This window comes from Cantharellus anzutake (assembly GCF_015039405.1).
Source record: "Cantharellus anzutake strain C23 chromosome Unknown EI90scaffold_120, whole genome shotgun sequence".
Classification (NCBI taxonomy): Eukaryota; Fungi; Basidiomycota; class Agaricomycetes; order Cantharellales; family Hydnaceae; genus Cantharellus; species Cantharellus anzutake.
In genome coordinates this window covers 50,902-65,482 of record NW_024067070.1, presented here as the reverse complement: position 1 = coordinate 65,482, position 14,581 = coordinate 50,902, and positions in this window count along the sequence as shown.

Here is a 14,581-nt window from a genome sequence, read left to right as displayed (position 1 = left end):
TACAGACACTGGCCGCTTCAGGCTTGAATGTGATGCCTCTAACTTCGCAACCGGTGCAGTCCTCTCCCAACTCCAAGCGGACGGGGAGTTCCACCCGGTAGCATTCATGTCCAAGAGCTTCACGGACGTGGAGCGTAACTACGAGATATACGACAAAGAGATGCTCGCGATCGTCCGAGCCCTGGAAGAGTGGCGACACTTCTTAGAAGGTGCCGGGGAGAAGGTCGAAATCTACACTGACCACCGTAACCTGAGTTACTTCCGGACAGCCCAGAGGTTAAACCGGCGCCAGGCCCGGTGGACCCTCTTCCTCTCCCGCTTCTACTTCACCCTCGTCCACCGCCCAGGGAAACTCATGGGGAAGCCGGACGCACTCTCCCGTCGAGCCGACCACCCGAAAGGGAAAGACGACAACGAAGGGCTGACCCTCCTCCAACCAGCCTGGTTCGAAGCTCGCGCGACGGAGGCGGTCTCAGTAGAAGGAGAGGAAGCAGGCATCCTAGAGAGAATACGCGGGGCAAAAGACCACGATGAGAGAGTGGTAAAAGCTATACGAGAGCTGAGAGAAGGGACACTAAGATCGGACGAGTGGGAGGAGCAGGGAGACCTAGTCCTATACCGGGGGAGAGTGTATGTTCCAAAAGACCCCCAACTCCGTCACGATCTGGTATGGCTACACCACGACGCACGGGCGACGGGGCATCCAGGGCGATGGAAAACCTTGGAACTCGTCTCCCATGACTACTGGTGGCCCTGGATGGCAGAGTACGTCGGGCGATATGTACGCGGGTGCGATACCTGCAACCGCGTCAAGTCGTTCCCCTCACGAAAAGTTGGGAAGCTCACCCCAAACAAAGTCCCCACCCATCGTTGGCAGGTGATCTCAGTGGACATGGTAGGGGAGCTCCCAGAGTCAAAAGGATACAATGCCATCCTCGTAGTGGTGGACCGCCTATCCAAACGCATCCACACGGCCCCCACTGTGACGACCGTGGACTCGGAGGGTATCGCACGGCTCTTCCTAGAGCACGTCTGGAGGCACCACGGCCTCCCTGAGGAGATCCTCAGCGATAGAGGGAGCGCCTTCGTCTCCCGCTTCTCAAAAGAGCTCACGGACCTCCTAGGTGTCAAGCTCACCCCCTCTGCACCCTACCACCCCCAGACGGACGGACAGACGGAGCGGGTCAATCAGGAGATCGAGGCCTACCTCCGGGTGTTCGTCAACCATCGCCAAGACGACTGGGCGGATTGGCTCCCCTTAGCGGAATTCTCTTATAATAACCGCATCCACTCCTCCACCCACCGAACCCCTTTCGAACTCGACACCGGCCAACACCCCAGGATGGGGACAGAACCCACACGCACGTCTGAGGTGGAAGCCGCTGATGCATTCTCGTCAAGGATGATGAAAATGCAGGAGGAGGCGAAAGCAGCGCTAGAACACGCAGCGGACGAAATGGCCCGCTACTACGACCGAGATCGCGAGACAGCCCCAAAGTATCAAGAAGGTGACCAAGTCTGGCTCAATGCGCAAAACTACACGACCGACCGCCCGACCAAAAAGTTGGACCACAAATGGCTTGGCCCCTTCAAGATCGTCAAAGTCGTCTCCCCGGCTGCCGTCAAACTCCAACTCACCGCACGACAGAAAGGAGTTCACCCAGTCGTATCCGTGACAAACATCAGACCATACCACCCGGACGACATCAGGGAACGACCCACCGACCCACGCCCGGGCCCAGAGCTCGTAGATGGAGACGAAGAATATGAGGTCGAGAAAGTACTAGACTCTAAGTGGCTACGCCGGAAACTCTGGTATCTAGTGAAGTTTGCTGGCTGGCCAAACTCAGAGAACCAATGGCTCCAGCGGGACCACTTAGTCCACGCCCCTGACCGGATCGAGGAATTCCACAGGATGCACCCCCAGGCCCCGGGAAAAGAGAGGGAGAACCACCTGGCCGCTTCGAGGCGAAGCGGCTTAAGGAGGGGGTGATGTCAGGGCACACCCTTTTCCACTTCAGTCTAAGTGGCCAGGGACTGCCTCCTGAGCCGGGCCTGCCAGTACGCACACCCGCTCCACTCCCCGCGAGGCTCCTAGTGTCGGGCGTCTCACCTGGGCCTCCTCTACCCCGGACGCGTCCCTGACACCAAGATCCCTCAACCTTGCCGTGAGGCTGACCTCCCTGACCTCCCTTGCCTCTGTGTCTGTATCAGCGCTCCTAGACTCAGGAGCCACTGGAAACTTCGTGAGCCCTGAGTTTGTCCGGAGGCACAAGCTCAAGACCACCCCGCTCCCCACACCCATCCCTGTCCGTAACGTTGATGGAACCCCAAACGAGAACGGGGCCATAACCAAAGAATTAGAGGCCCTCTTGACATTCAGACGCCATACAGAGCGGGCCCGCTTCGCAGTTGCAAACCTCAGGTGACAGTCCCTCATCATAGGACACTCATGGCTGCTGCACCACAACCCGGAGGTGGACTGGGTACGGCAAAAGGTCGTCATGTCCTGCTGCCCATCCTCCTGCCAGCCACCTGTCAGGGACCGGTCCGGGGTCGAGAGCATCCGGGTATATCGCCCGGCGCTGAGGGCCCAGTGGGGTATGAAGTGGGTGCGTGCGGCAACGGGTCCGGCACAGGCAGACATCCCTGAAGTGGGAATGGTGAGAAGAAGACTGCTTCTCTGGTTCCCACCCCAGGTATGTTTATATACATGGTGCTCAGGTCACATGAGAGTTGCCACATCATCCCCATGCACAGCCCCAGCCACCCAGGTATCCCCATGGGGGATCCCGAAGGGATCCGCTGCAGGCGTGCATGCTGGATGTACCCGGGGGTCATCCGGAGCATCTGGGGTTGGGTGCATCATGCTGTCAGGGACGCGTCTGTCAGGGACCGACCCGGGGTCGAGAGCGCCCGGGTGTATCGCCCGAGGCTGAGGGTCCGGTAGGTATGATGCGGGCGCGCGTAGCAGCGGGCCCGAAGCAGGCAAGGGTCCCTGGCCACTAAGACTAAAGTGGGAAATGTGTTATTGTCATTATCAAGGGAAGTGTAAGCTACTTGCCTAAAGTGGGAAATGTGAGAAGAAGGTTGCTTCTCAGTTCCCACTTAGGCTGTGTTTATATACATGTGGTTGAAGGCCACGTGGGAAGCGCCACGTCATCCGAGCACACAGCCACCTCCGTCTGGGTACCTCCGTAAGAGGTCCTAGGAGCGTCCGGTGTGCGGGGGTCGTCCGGTGTGTCCGGGTTTGGGCACGTTACACTGCAGCCGGGTCAATGGTACATTGATACAAAGGAAGTCGTCCGTGTGATAAGAAAGGAATAAAGAGGAGAGAGAATAGAAAAGAAGGAGAGGAAGGAAGGGAAGGGAGAAAAGGGGAAGAGGGGGGAGGTCGGGAGGAGTGGATGGTGGGGCACTGGGTTAGGTGGGGCCGGGTCAGGCGGGCGTGCCCTGACAGCGTCCAGGGTCGAGAGGGCCCGGGGGTAATGTCCGGCACTGAGGCCGTCACGGGGTGTGGAGCAGGCATGCGTACTGGCGGGCCCGATCCGGGACAGTGGTCCCTGGCCACTCAGACTGAAGTGGAGAATGCATTATTATTATTAAAGGGGAAAACTATACTACTTACCTGAAGTGGAGAATGTGAGAAGAAGGTTACTTCTTCGGTTCCCACTTCAGGTACATTTATGTACATGCGGCTTGAGTCACATGACGGGTGCCACATCATCCTCGGAGGCAGCCGCAGGCATCCGGGTGTCCCCGTGGGGGATCCCGAGAGCGTTGAAAGAGGGCTCGCGGCTCTCTATGCCGACACAGCTCGTGGGGGACAACTCTCCCTAAACTCTACTTTCTCTCTTGACTTCGCTAGGCTCGATCCTAAAACTCCATGGTGGGTTCTCCGGGATTCCGCAAGGTCCGGGCTCAACTAATCTACTACCCACTCGTTGTGGGCTAGACAGTTGCCCTTATTCCTACTGTTGGATTCCACACACTCACTCCAACTCTAGCACGTCCTAGAGAATTTTTGGGGGAGGGGAGAACTTCAATTCAAAAATCCGGTATGTACAGGATTATAAGAAATAATTATTTTTAGAAATAATAGATGGTGAATATTGGTACCATATGGCACCTGGGTACCTTATTAGGCGAAATAATAAAAAAGGGTAACAGTAACAATAAAAGAATATCAATCAATAACTGAAATGATGGTGAAATATGAAAATAAGAGAAAATAAGCGATATCTCAATGGATTTACGGAATTAAGAGCCTAAATTGGAAATGTAGCCGGAGATAACTCTCACGCAGCCAATGAGCATTTTTACCAATTTATTAGACGCCGTGGGAACGAGTGAGGCTGGAATTCTGGGTTGCCGCTTGAGATTCCCACGCCCGCACATGCTCGTGACCTTCCGTGCCTAACCTGTCCAATATAGAACTCCATCAAATCTCCACCGATTAGGACGTTCTTGATATCGTCGGAATCGTACGAATTAGCACTATTTTTAGATACCAATTCCGTACCGAGTTGTCGCATGAATAAAAGTAGATTTCTGAATGTTGGAAGCGGGTATCTGAGCCGGCTCTGTGCGTGGGCGATTATCCCACCTACAGCGTCCGCTGCATGCGCGCGTGCTGGGCACAGCGGGAAGCCGTCCGGGGTGTGTGGGCCGGACGGGTCAATAGTACATTGATACAAAGGAAGGTGGTCCATGTAGATAGAAAGAAATAAACAGGGAGAGGAAGATGAGAAGAATGAAATAAAGAAGGGGGAAAGAAGAGGGAAAAGAAAGGGGAGGAGAGGGAGGAAGGAGGGGGAGGGGGATAGACAGCGGGGAGCGGGTGTGGTGTGGCCGGGTGGGTCCGGGTGGACCCGGGTCAGGCGGGTGTGCCCTGACACATGCATGGGTCGCGGGCAGGTTAGTAGTACATCGATCAAGGGAAGTCGTCCATGTAAATAGAAATAGAAAGAATAGAGAATGAGACAGAGAAGAAATAAGAAGAGGGGGAAGTGGAGGGAGGGGGAGATAGGGAGGGGGAGAAGGGGGTAGCAGGTGGAGTGGAGCTGGGTGGAGCCAGGTGGAGCCGGGTGAGGCGGGTGTGCCCTGACATTGGAAGGTCGCGGGTGAGTTGCATAGCCTGAAGAACATTACCATGGGCTCAAACAGCCCCCAGTTGGTTGCAAATGCAGCCTTCCACTCATCACCATCCTTGATTAGGACATCAGAGATGAGCAGGAGCGGGTACGAGTTCTTTACCGTGATCTCGTTCAGTTTCCGGTAGTCCTGAACTAGCCGTAGTGACCCATCTTTCTTCTTAACAAAGAAGACTGGGGCCCCCATCGGGGACTTGGATGGCCGAATGCGTCCATTCTGCAGGTTCTCTCGCAGAAACTCATCCAGCTCCTTCTGCTCTGGCTGTGAGAGTGGGAAGGTCTTCCCTCTGGGGAGCTTGGCATCTGTGTCAGGGACGCGTCCGGGGTAGAGGGGGCCCGGGTGAGACGCCCGACACTAGGAGCCTCGCGGGGAGTGGAGCGGGCGTGCGTACTGGCGGGCCTGGCTCAGGAGGCAGTCCCTGGCCACTTAGACTGAAGTGGAAAAGGGTGTTATTGTTATTAAAAGGGAATACTATGTTACTTACCTGAAGTGGAAAAGGGTGAGAAGAAGGCTACTTCTTCGGTTCCCACTTCAGGTATGTTTATATACATGCGGCTTAGGTCACATGACGGGTGCCATGTCATCCTCGCATACAGCCGTAGTCACCCGGGTGTCCCCGTGGGGGATCCCGAGGGCGTCCGCTGTGAACGCGCGAGCTGGACATAGCGGGGGTCGCCCGAGGCGCCCGGGCTGGGCGTGTCATGAGTGCGCTGCCGGTGGGTCAATGGTACATTGATACAAGGAAAGGTCGTCCGTGTAGAATAAAGAGAAAATAAAGAGCAGGTGAGATAAGTAAAGAGAGAGTGGAATGGAGAGAGAAAGAAAGAAGAAAAGGGGGGAGGAGGTAGGGGAAGACCGGGTGGCGGGGTACCGGGTGAAGTGGGGCCGGGTGGGGCCGGGTCAGGCGGGTGTGCCCTGACAATCTGGCACTAGATCAATGGCATGGTCCCAGGGTTTCCAGGGGGGTAGTTGATCGAAGGCCTCTTTCGAGAACACATCCCGGAAATCCTGGTATTGCTCTGGCACCAATGCTTCAAACGATGCGGGTTCTGCCTCCGGGTCGTGGGCTTCTTGGGCCATCCGCTAGGAGGGTGTAGTAGTCGCTCTTAGCTCATGTCCCCACTCTGGAGGAATGATCGCGGCATAGATCCCGTCTCCAGGCTCTAGCATGGGGTCTTGGTCACCTTGTGCTCGTGGTGGTGTCAGGGCACACCCACCTCACCCGCCTCACCCGGCTCCACCCGGCTCCACCCGGCTCCACTCCACCTGCTACCCCCTTCTCCCCCTCCCTATCTCCTCCTCCCTCCACTTCCCCCTCTTCTTATTTCTTCTCTGTCTCATTCTCTATTCTTTCTATTTCTATTTACATGGACGACTTCCCTTGATCGATGTACTACTACCCGCCTGCGACCCATGCATGACGCACCCAACCCCGGATGCTCCGGACGACCCCCGGGTACATCCAGCACATGCACCTGCAGCGGATCCCTTCGGGATCCCCCATGGGGATACCCAGGTGGCTGGGGCTGTGGATGACATCCTCATTTTCACCACTACCCTAGAGGAGCACTGGAGGGTTGTCCGAGAAGTCCTGGAGACGTTGCGAAAGAGGAAGCTCTTCCTGAAGCCAGAGAAGTGCAAGTTCGAGTGGACACAGATCAAGTATCTCGGACTTGTCATCTCTGAGGGAAGTGTCGTGATGGACCCTGTGAAGATTAGAGGAGTCCTTGACTGGCCCACCCCAACCAAGGTAAAGGAAGTGCAGTCCTTCCTAGGGTTTGTGAATTTCTATCGCCGGTTCATCAGAGACTTCTCTGAGAAGGCCCGCCCGCTTCATGCACTGACCCGGAAGACCAAGGTCTGGAACTGGGGCCCGGATGAGGACCACGCCTTCCATGCCCTTAAGGAGGCCGTCACCACTGCCCCCGTCCTCTCCTTCCCCACCGACTCCAGCCGCTTCAGGCTCGAGTGCGACGCCTCCAACTTCGCAACCGGTGCAGTCCTCTCTCAGCTCCAGTTGGACGGAGAGTTCCACCCGGTAGCGTTCATGTCCAAAGCTTTACGGACATGGAACGCAACTATGAGGTATACAACAAGGAGATGCTCGCGATTGTCCGAGCCCTTGAAGAGCGGCAGCACTTCCTGGAGGGCGCCAAGGAGAGGGTTGAGGTCTACATGGATCACCGCAACTTGGGGTACTTCCGCATGGCCCAGAGGCTGAACCGGCGCCAAGCACAGTGGTCCCTCTTCCTCTCCCGCTTCTATTTCACCCTCGTCCACCGCCCAGGGAAACTCATGGGGAAGCCAGACGTGCTCTCACGATGTGCTGACCACCCAAAGGGGAAGGATGACAATGAGGGGCTGACACTCCTCCAACCCACCTGGTTTGAAGCCCGGGCAATGGAAGCGATCTTGGTAGAGGGAGAAGAGGCGGGGATCCTAGAGAGGATACGTGGAGTGAAGGAGCACGATGAGAGGGTGGTAAAAGCCATGTGGGAACTGGGAGAAGGGACCCTGAGGTCGGATGAATGGGAGAAGCAAGGAGAGTTAATCCTATACCAAGGAAAGGTGTATGTACCGAAAGACCCGCAACTCCGCCATGACCTGGTGCGGTTGCACCACGACACACAGGCAATGGGGCATCCGGGGCGATGGAAAACCCTAGAACTCGTTTCCCGTGACTACTGGTGGCCCTGGATGGCAGAGTACGTCAGGTGGTACGTACGCAGGTGCGATACCTGCAACTGAGTCAAACCTTTCCCCTCACAAAAGGTTGGGAAGCTCACCCCAAACAAGGTCCCCACCCACCGCTGGCAGATAATCTCAGTGGACATGGTAGGAGAGCTCCCAGAGTCGAAGGGGTACAATGCCATCCTGGTTGTGGTGGACTGCTTGTCCAAACGCATCCATGCAGTCCCCACAGTAACGACAATAGACTCAGCGGGCGTTGCGCAGCTCTTCCTGGAACACATCTGGAAGCATCATGGGCTCCCAGAGGAGATCCTCAGTGACAGAGGGAGTGCCTTTGTCTCCCACTTCTCGAGAGAGCTCACGGACCTCCTTGGAGTCAAACTCACCCCTTCGACACCCTACCACCCCCAGACGGATGGGCAAACCGAGCGGGTCAACCAAGAGATCGAAGCCTACCTCCAGGTGTTTGTCAACCACTGCCAGGACGACTGGGCAGACTGGCTCCCGTTAGCAGAGTTCGCCTACAACAATTGCATCCACTCGTCCACCCACCGGACCTGTTAGAACTTGCGGATTCGGACGACTCCGGAATGGAATCGGAGACTTAGCATGGAAGGACCTTGGCCTCAGCGACTCAGGCGGAGCGCTGTGCCATTGCTGGTTGTCCTAGGGGTCCCTAATTTCGGATCTAGCAGAGGGAAAGTCTCTTGGGGGAATTCATGTCGATTTCAGACTGAGGTTACAAGTTACTAGGTACATTGTATATAAGGAGGGGTCCGGAATCAAAAGGAACAAGGGTAGGACAAAAGGAGACAAAGGGAGATGGAAAGAGGAACAACACCGAGGGTCAAGAGTTTGACTCAATGGTGTTTCCCAAAGGAGGAATGAAGGGCCATGGCCCAAGAAGGAAGGAAGGAGGATGGGAGTCGGGAATGGCTAGCTGACTGAATGGAAAGGAAGCAGCAGCCCAAATAGGAATGAGGGAGAATAGCGGAATTGAAATGGACAATGCAATAGTTGCAAGGTCCGGAGTAAGTCCGGAAAGTCCGAACTCGGAGGTTAAACTCCGGAATATTGGCAAAGGTAATTAAATGGAATGAGCTAACCAATACAATGGGTATAAGCGGAGGTGGGGTCAAAGTCCGAGGTCGGAGCTAAGACCGGAGGTTCCGGAGACGAGACGTGAACAGGATACCGGAGCGGAGGTCCGGAGTCGGGAGCATAGGTTTTGCGTACTCGTCTGGAAGGTGTCGAGGTTGGGGTCGGACCCGGAATGTTCCGGAGTCGGACCGAAGGTGGTGTCTGAGCCGGAGGTGGGATAACCTCTTGGGAGTCGGCAAGGAGAAGGTGACGGAAGGGAAGTAGGGCTCCGGAAGTCGGAGTTCGGAGTTCCGGGAGCCCAGAGCGGAGGTCGGGATTGTATGGATATGACAATGACTCGACACTTTTGTCGGCATCCCTTCTTCCCCACTCGCAATGGCTCTTTCCAAACAGCAGTCCAGATATGTGAGGAAAGTGTACATGAAATGTACACCTTTTGTGTCAAAAGGGGATTAGCAGATGTTGGGGATACATGTGGACATCATGGTATGCACCTGCAATGTGGAAACTATGGGCTAGGTCCAGTGCTCCATCCCTCCTCCCCCATCTTCGTATGACAATGACCGCAGAAAAGCACTGGCAATACCTGAAACATGTCCATCTTGTCTTCATGCATCAGCCAAGACTCAATCAAACAATCTATACAATGATAACAAGCATCATTCTCAAAATAATCAATAAATCCACCGAGTTAGATGGAGAATGTCACCTTGGCCTCTCCCCCCCCTGACTTCCTTCCAAACTCAAGTTAAAAAATCATGGGTAACCCTGGCAACTCGGCCATCCAGCAGGAAGGATTATGGCATGTCCATCTTGCAATGGACATGTCAGTGTGGCGCCCAAGAGTTGCAGGCTCAGCACCTGTGCAAGCATCTTGTCCAGGCAGTGGAAGCTCGAGGGCTGCTTCTCTCAGATTTCTTTCGAAACCTTTCACGATGTCGAACAGTTCCAATCTATAAAATCGCACACATTCAGAATGGCGAATCCGAAGTTGCAGGGTCAATCTCGGATGGGGACAATGTTTGGATGGACTCACATAAACAGTTGTCGAATGGCACATGGAGAACTTGCTTGACCAGCAAGTTAAAGCATGCTTGCGCATCATCACACGATGGTGTGTGTGATGAACCACCCAAGAAGAGGAAGGTTAGGTTGCCTGATAATCAGAATATCTCCACAACCACTGAACCGATTAGGGTGAAATTCAACACTGAGTATTTGGACATTTCTCTCAATTTAATGACCCCAAGATCGTCCTCTTCCGTCAGCTTTTGACCTTGTTCTCATGGTTGCAGTCAAGTGCACGGACTTTGCGGATGAGGACATCTCAGGTTGAATTTCACCACCAAATCTCAACCAATTCCTTTGCGGAAAGGCTCATTCGGTTCGTACGAAAACCCTTTTTCTTCTTTCCTATTACTCCCCTCTATCATTCTTTCTTCCTAATAATGTACAAGGGTGGGAGCCCAATTTTGATGTATTTGCTGCATAAGGTTCCATGAATTTGAGCACACCCATTATGCACTCCTACAACGACTCCCGGGTCCCCATGACCCTCCCCTATGGCCCACAGCCTTAGGTCTGGCCAGCCCTATCCAGGGCACAATCCTACTGTGGGTCAGAGATGTTATATAAAAGAGAGGCAAGTATATACAACTTGCCTACTGTGGGTCAGAGATGAGAAGGAAGTTAACTTCTCATCTTCCCACAGTGGCCACAATAGATTGAAAACTTCCGGAGATATCTGGAAGTCACATGAGACCCAAGACCCGAGGTCCGGGCCATCCGGCCGCACTGAGTGTCTGGCACAGGGCATGTGTGGGAAGTGCAACAGCTGGGTGCAGGCATGGGTGCGGGTGCGAGTGTGGGTGTGGATGCAGGTATGGGCTAGGTCAGGGTGTATGCCCTGACACCATGATCCCACTCTGCTAACCTTGAACAGTGCTTCCGGATGTGCCGCATAATTCTGCCCACACATCTGCACATGCGCGCTCCAACAGTGTCAGGGCACACACCCTGACTAGCCTGGACCCGGACCCGCATGTGTGCTCTGCCCCACATGCTCCGCGTGCCACATGCTCCGGGCCCGGTTCCTATTCTTCATGTGACTTCCGGGTATCCCCAGAAGTTTTCCTGATATCGTGGCCACTGTGGGAAGATGAGAAGTTAGCTTCCTTCTCATCTTCTTACCCACAGTAGGTTGTGCCCTGGATAGGGCTGGTTACACCATAGGGCTGTGGACCATAGGGGAGGGTCATGGGGACCTGGGAGTTGTCCCCTGACAAACAGACCTCTGCCAACACCTCTGACCTCAACTCAGACAGAACCCCCATTCGTCTTCTGACAGTATTTCAGACTTTGACAGTCCAGCAAGGACATGGCCGAGGAGTCCTCAAGAAAAACAACAATCTCAGTACACTCTTTACCACCAGTTCTGAATATCTCTTCAAGCTCCCAGCTTCTGACACATCCCTAACATCAATATCTATTACTGTCATTCACCCATCATTCTACATTTCTTAACTAATATTTACCTTATTTTCACCTATATCATGTTTACAGATACTGCTTAGTGTCCCCAGACCTCCCTTCCCGCTCCAATGTAGTCTTCTCCACAGGCACTCCTATCCTTCCTGCAAGCTCACCAACTTTGTGGCATATGCTCTCCACCGCACTCATCTCCCTTCCAGCATCGCTTCAAAGGTCAAATGTATCACTCCAACACAGTCCTCTCCATGGGCACTCCTCCCCCTTCCCCAAGCTTGCCAACTTTGTGGCATATGCTCTCCACTGCACTTGCCTCCCTTCCCACTCCAACAAAGTCTTCTCCACGGGCATTATTATTCCTTCCCTGTCAGGGCACACTGTCAGGGACCGACCCGGGGTCGAGAGCGCCCAGGTAAATTGCCCAGGGCTGAGGGTCCAGTAGGTATGATGCAGGCACGCATAACAACGGGCCCGAAGCAGACAAGGGTCCCTGGCCACTCAGGCTAAAGTGGGAAATGTGTTATTGTTATTAACAAGGGAAATGTAAGCTACTTGCCTAAAGTGGGAAATGTGAGAAGAAGGTTGCTTCTCAGTTCCCACTTAGGCTGTGATTATATACATGTGGTTGAGGCCACATGGGAAGTGCCACTGTCAGAGACCTGATCGAGACGAAGGAGTGTCTCCATGGTGGAGGGCTTCGGCCTCAGTGACTTTTGCCAGGAGCGCTGTGCCAAGTAACACGTCCGTGCCCTAACTTACTAAACTGGCAACCAGAACTGAAGAGGGTAAACTCTAGTCGATTTTATTACTGAAGTGTAACCTATGTACAAGTTGAGTATATATATAGTTACAGCGAGGGCAGGTCCGCAAATGGCGGAGCTGAGCTAACGGGGTTAGATATTAGCTGATTGAATATTACCGACGAGTGGGGTTATGGGGTTAACGGAAAGGCAGGCAATAACCCAGAAACGGAAAGGAGGGATAGGCCTGAAGGTGGGCATTGCAGGGCAAGCAAGTGTATTGTCCAGCGGAGGTGGGAGTGCGCTAGCGGACGTCGGAGCTGTCCAGAATCCTTCGGGGCTCCGTACTTAGGGAGGCATAGGTAATAAATTGAAAGGAGGGGGTGGTGACCATCGAGGGGTACCAAGGGAATTGCGGAATACGGGAGCTCCAAGGTTAGTGAGGAAGGAGCGGAAGTAGACTGGAGGGATCGGAGGGATCGGAAGTCGATGGCCAGGGATGGATATGACAGCCACGTCATCTATGCACACAGCCGCATCCATCCGGGTACCTCTGTAAGAGGTCCAAGGAGCATCCGGTATGTGGGAGGTCATCCGGTGTGTCCGGGTCCGGGCGCATTACACTCCAGCCAGGTCAATGGTACATTGATACAAAGGAAGTCATCTGTGTGATAAGAAAAGAATAAAGAGGAAAGAGAAGAGAGAAGAGTAAAAGGGGAAGAGGGGGGAGGTCGGGAGGAGCGGATGGTGGGGCACCGGGTCAGGTGGGGCCAGGTCAGGCAGGTGTGCCCTGACATCACCCCCTCCTTAAGCCGCTTCGCCTCGAAGCGGCCAGGTGGTTTTCCCTCTCTCTCCCTGGGGCTTGGGGGTGCATTCTGTGGAATTCCTCGATTCAGTTGGGGGCGTGGGTTAAGTGGTCCCGCTGGAGCCACTGGTTCTCCGAGTTTGGCCAGCCTGTGAACTTTACCAGGTACCAGAGTTTCCGGCATAGCCATTTGGAGTCCAATACCTTTTCAACTTCATACTCCTCTTCTCCATCTACAAGTTCCGGGCCTGGGCGGGGGTCGAGGGGTCATTCTGCGATTTCGTCCAGGTGGTGTGGCCTGATGTTTGTTACAGATACAACCGGGTGGATTCCTTTCTGTCATGCAGTGAGTTGGAGTTTGACAGCGGCAGGGGAGATGACTTTGACTATTGTGAAGGGGCCAAGCCATTTGTGGTCTAGTTTTTTGGTGGGGTGGTCAGTTGTGTAGTTCTGGGCATTGAGCCAGACTTGGTCACCCTCTTGGTATTCGGGGGCTGCTTCACAGCCCCAATCATAATAGTGGGCCATCTCGTCTGCTGCATGTTCTAGCGCCGCCTTCGCCTCCTCCTGCATTTTCATCATCCTTGACGAAAAGGCATCAGCAGCCTCTACTTCGGACATAGAGGTGGGTTCTGTCCCCATCCTGGGGTGTTGCCTGGTGTCGAGTTTGAAGGGGGTCCTGTCATATCCATACAATCCCGACCTCTGCTCTGGGCTCCCGGAACTCCGAACTCCGACTTCCGGAGCCCTACTTCCCTTCCGTCACCTTCTCCTTGCCGACTCCCAAGAGGTTATCCCACCTCCGGCTCGGACACCACCTTCGGTCCGACTCCGGAACATTCCGGGTCCGACCCCAACCTCGACACCTTCCAGACGAGTACGCAAAACCTATGCTCCCGACTCCGGACCTCCGCTCCGGTATCCTGTTCACGTCTCGTCTCCGGAACCTCCGGTCTTAGCTCCGACCTCGGACTTTGACCCCACCTCCGCTTATACCCATTGTATTGGTTAGCTCATTCCATTTAATTACCTTTGCCAATATTCCGGAGTTTAACCTCCGAGTTCGGACTTTCCGGACTTACTCCGGACCTTGCAACTATTGCATTGTCCATTTCAATTCCGCTATTCTCCCTCATTCCTATTTGGGCTGCTGCTTCCTTTCCATTCAGTCAGCTAGCCATTCCCGACTCCCATCCTCCTTCCTTCCTTCTTGGGCCATGGCCCTTCATTCCTCCTTTGGGAAACACCATTGAGTCAAACTCTTGACCCTCAGTGTTGTTCCTCTTTCCATCTCCCTTTGTCTCCTTTTGTCCTACCCTTGTTCCTTTTGATTCCGGACCCCTCCTTATATACAATGTACCTAGTAACTTGTAACCTCAGTCTGAAATCGACATGAATTCCCCCAAGAGACTTTCCCTCTGCTAGATCCGAAATTAGGGACCCCTAGGACAACCAGCAATGGCACAGCGCTCTGCCTGAGTCGCTGAGGCCAAGGTCCTTCCATGCTAAGTCTCCGATTCCATTCCGGAGTCGTCCGAATCCGCAAGTTCTAACAGTCATGATGGAAAGGAGTTGTTTGCAGTGAGTGGCTGGGCAAAATTCA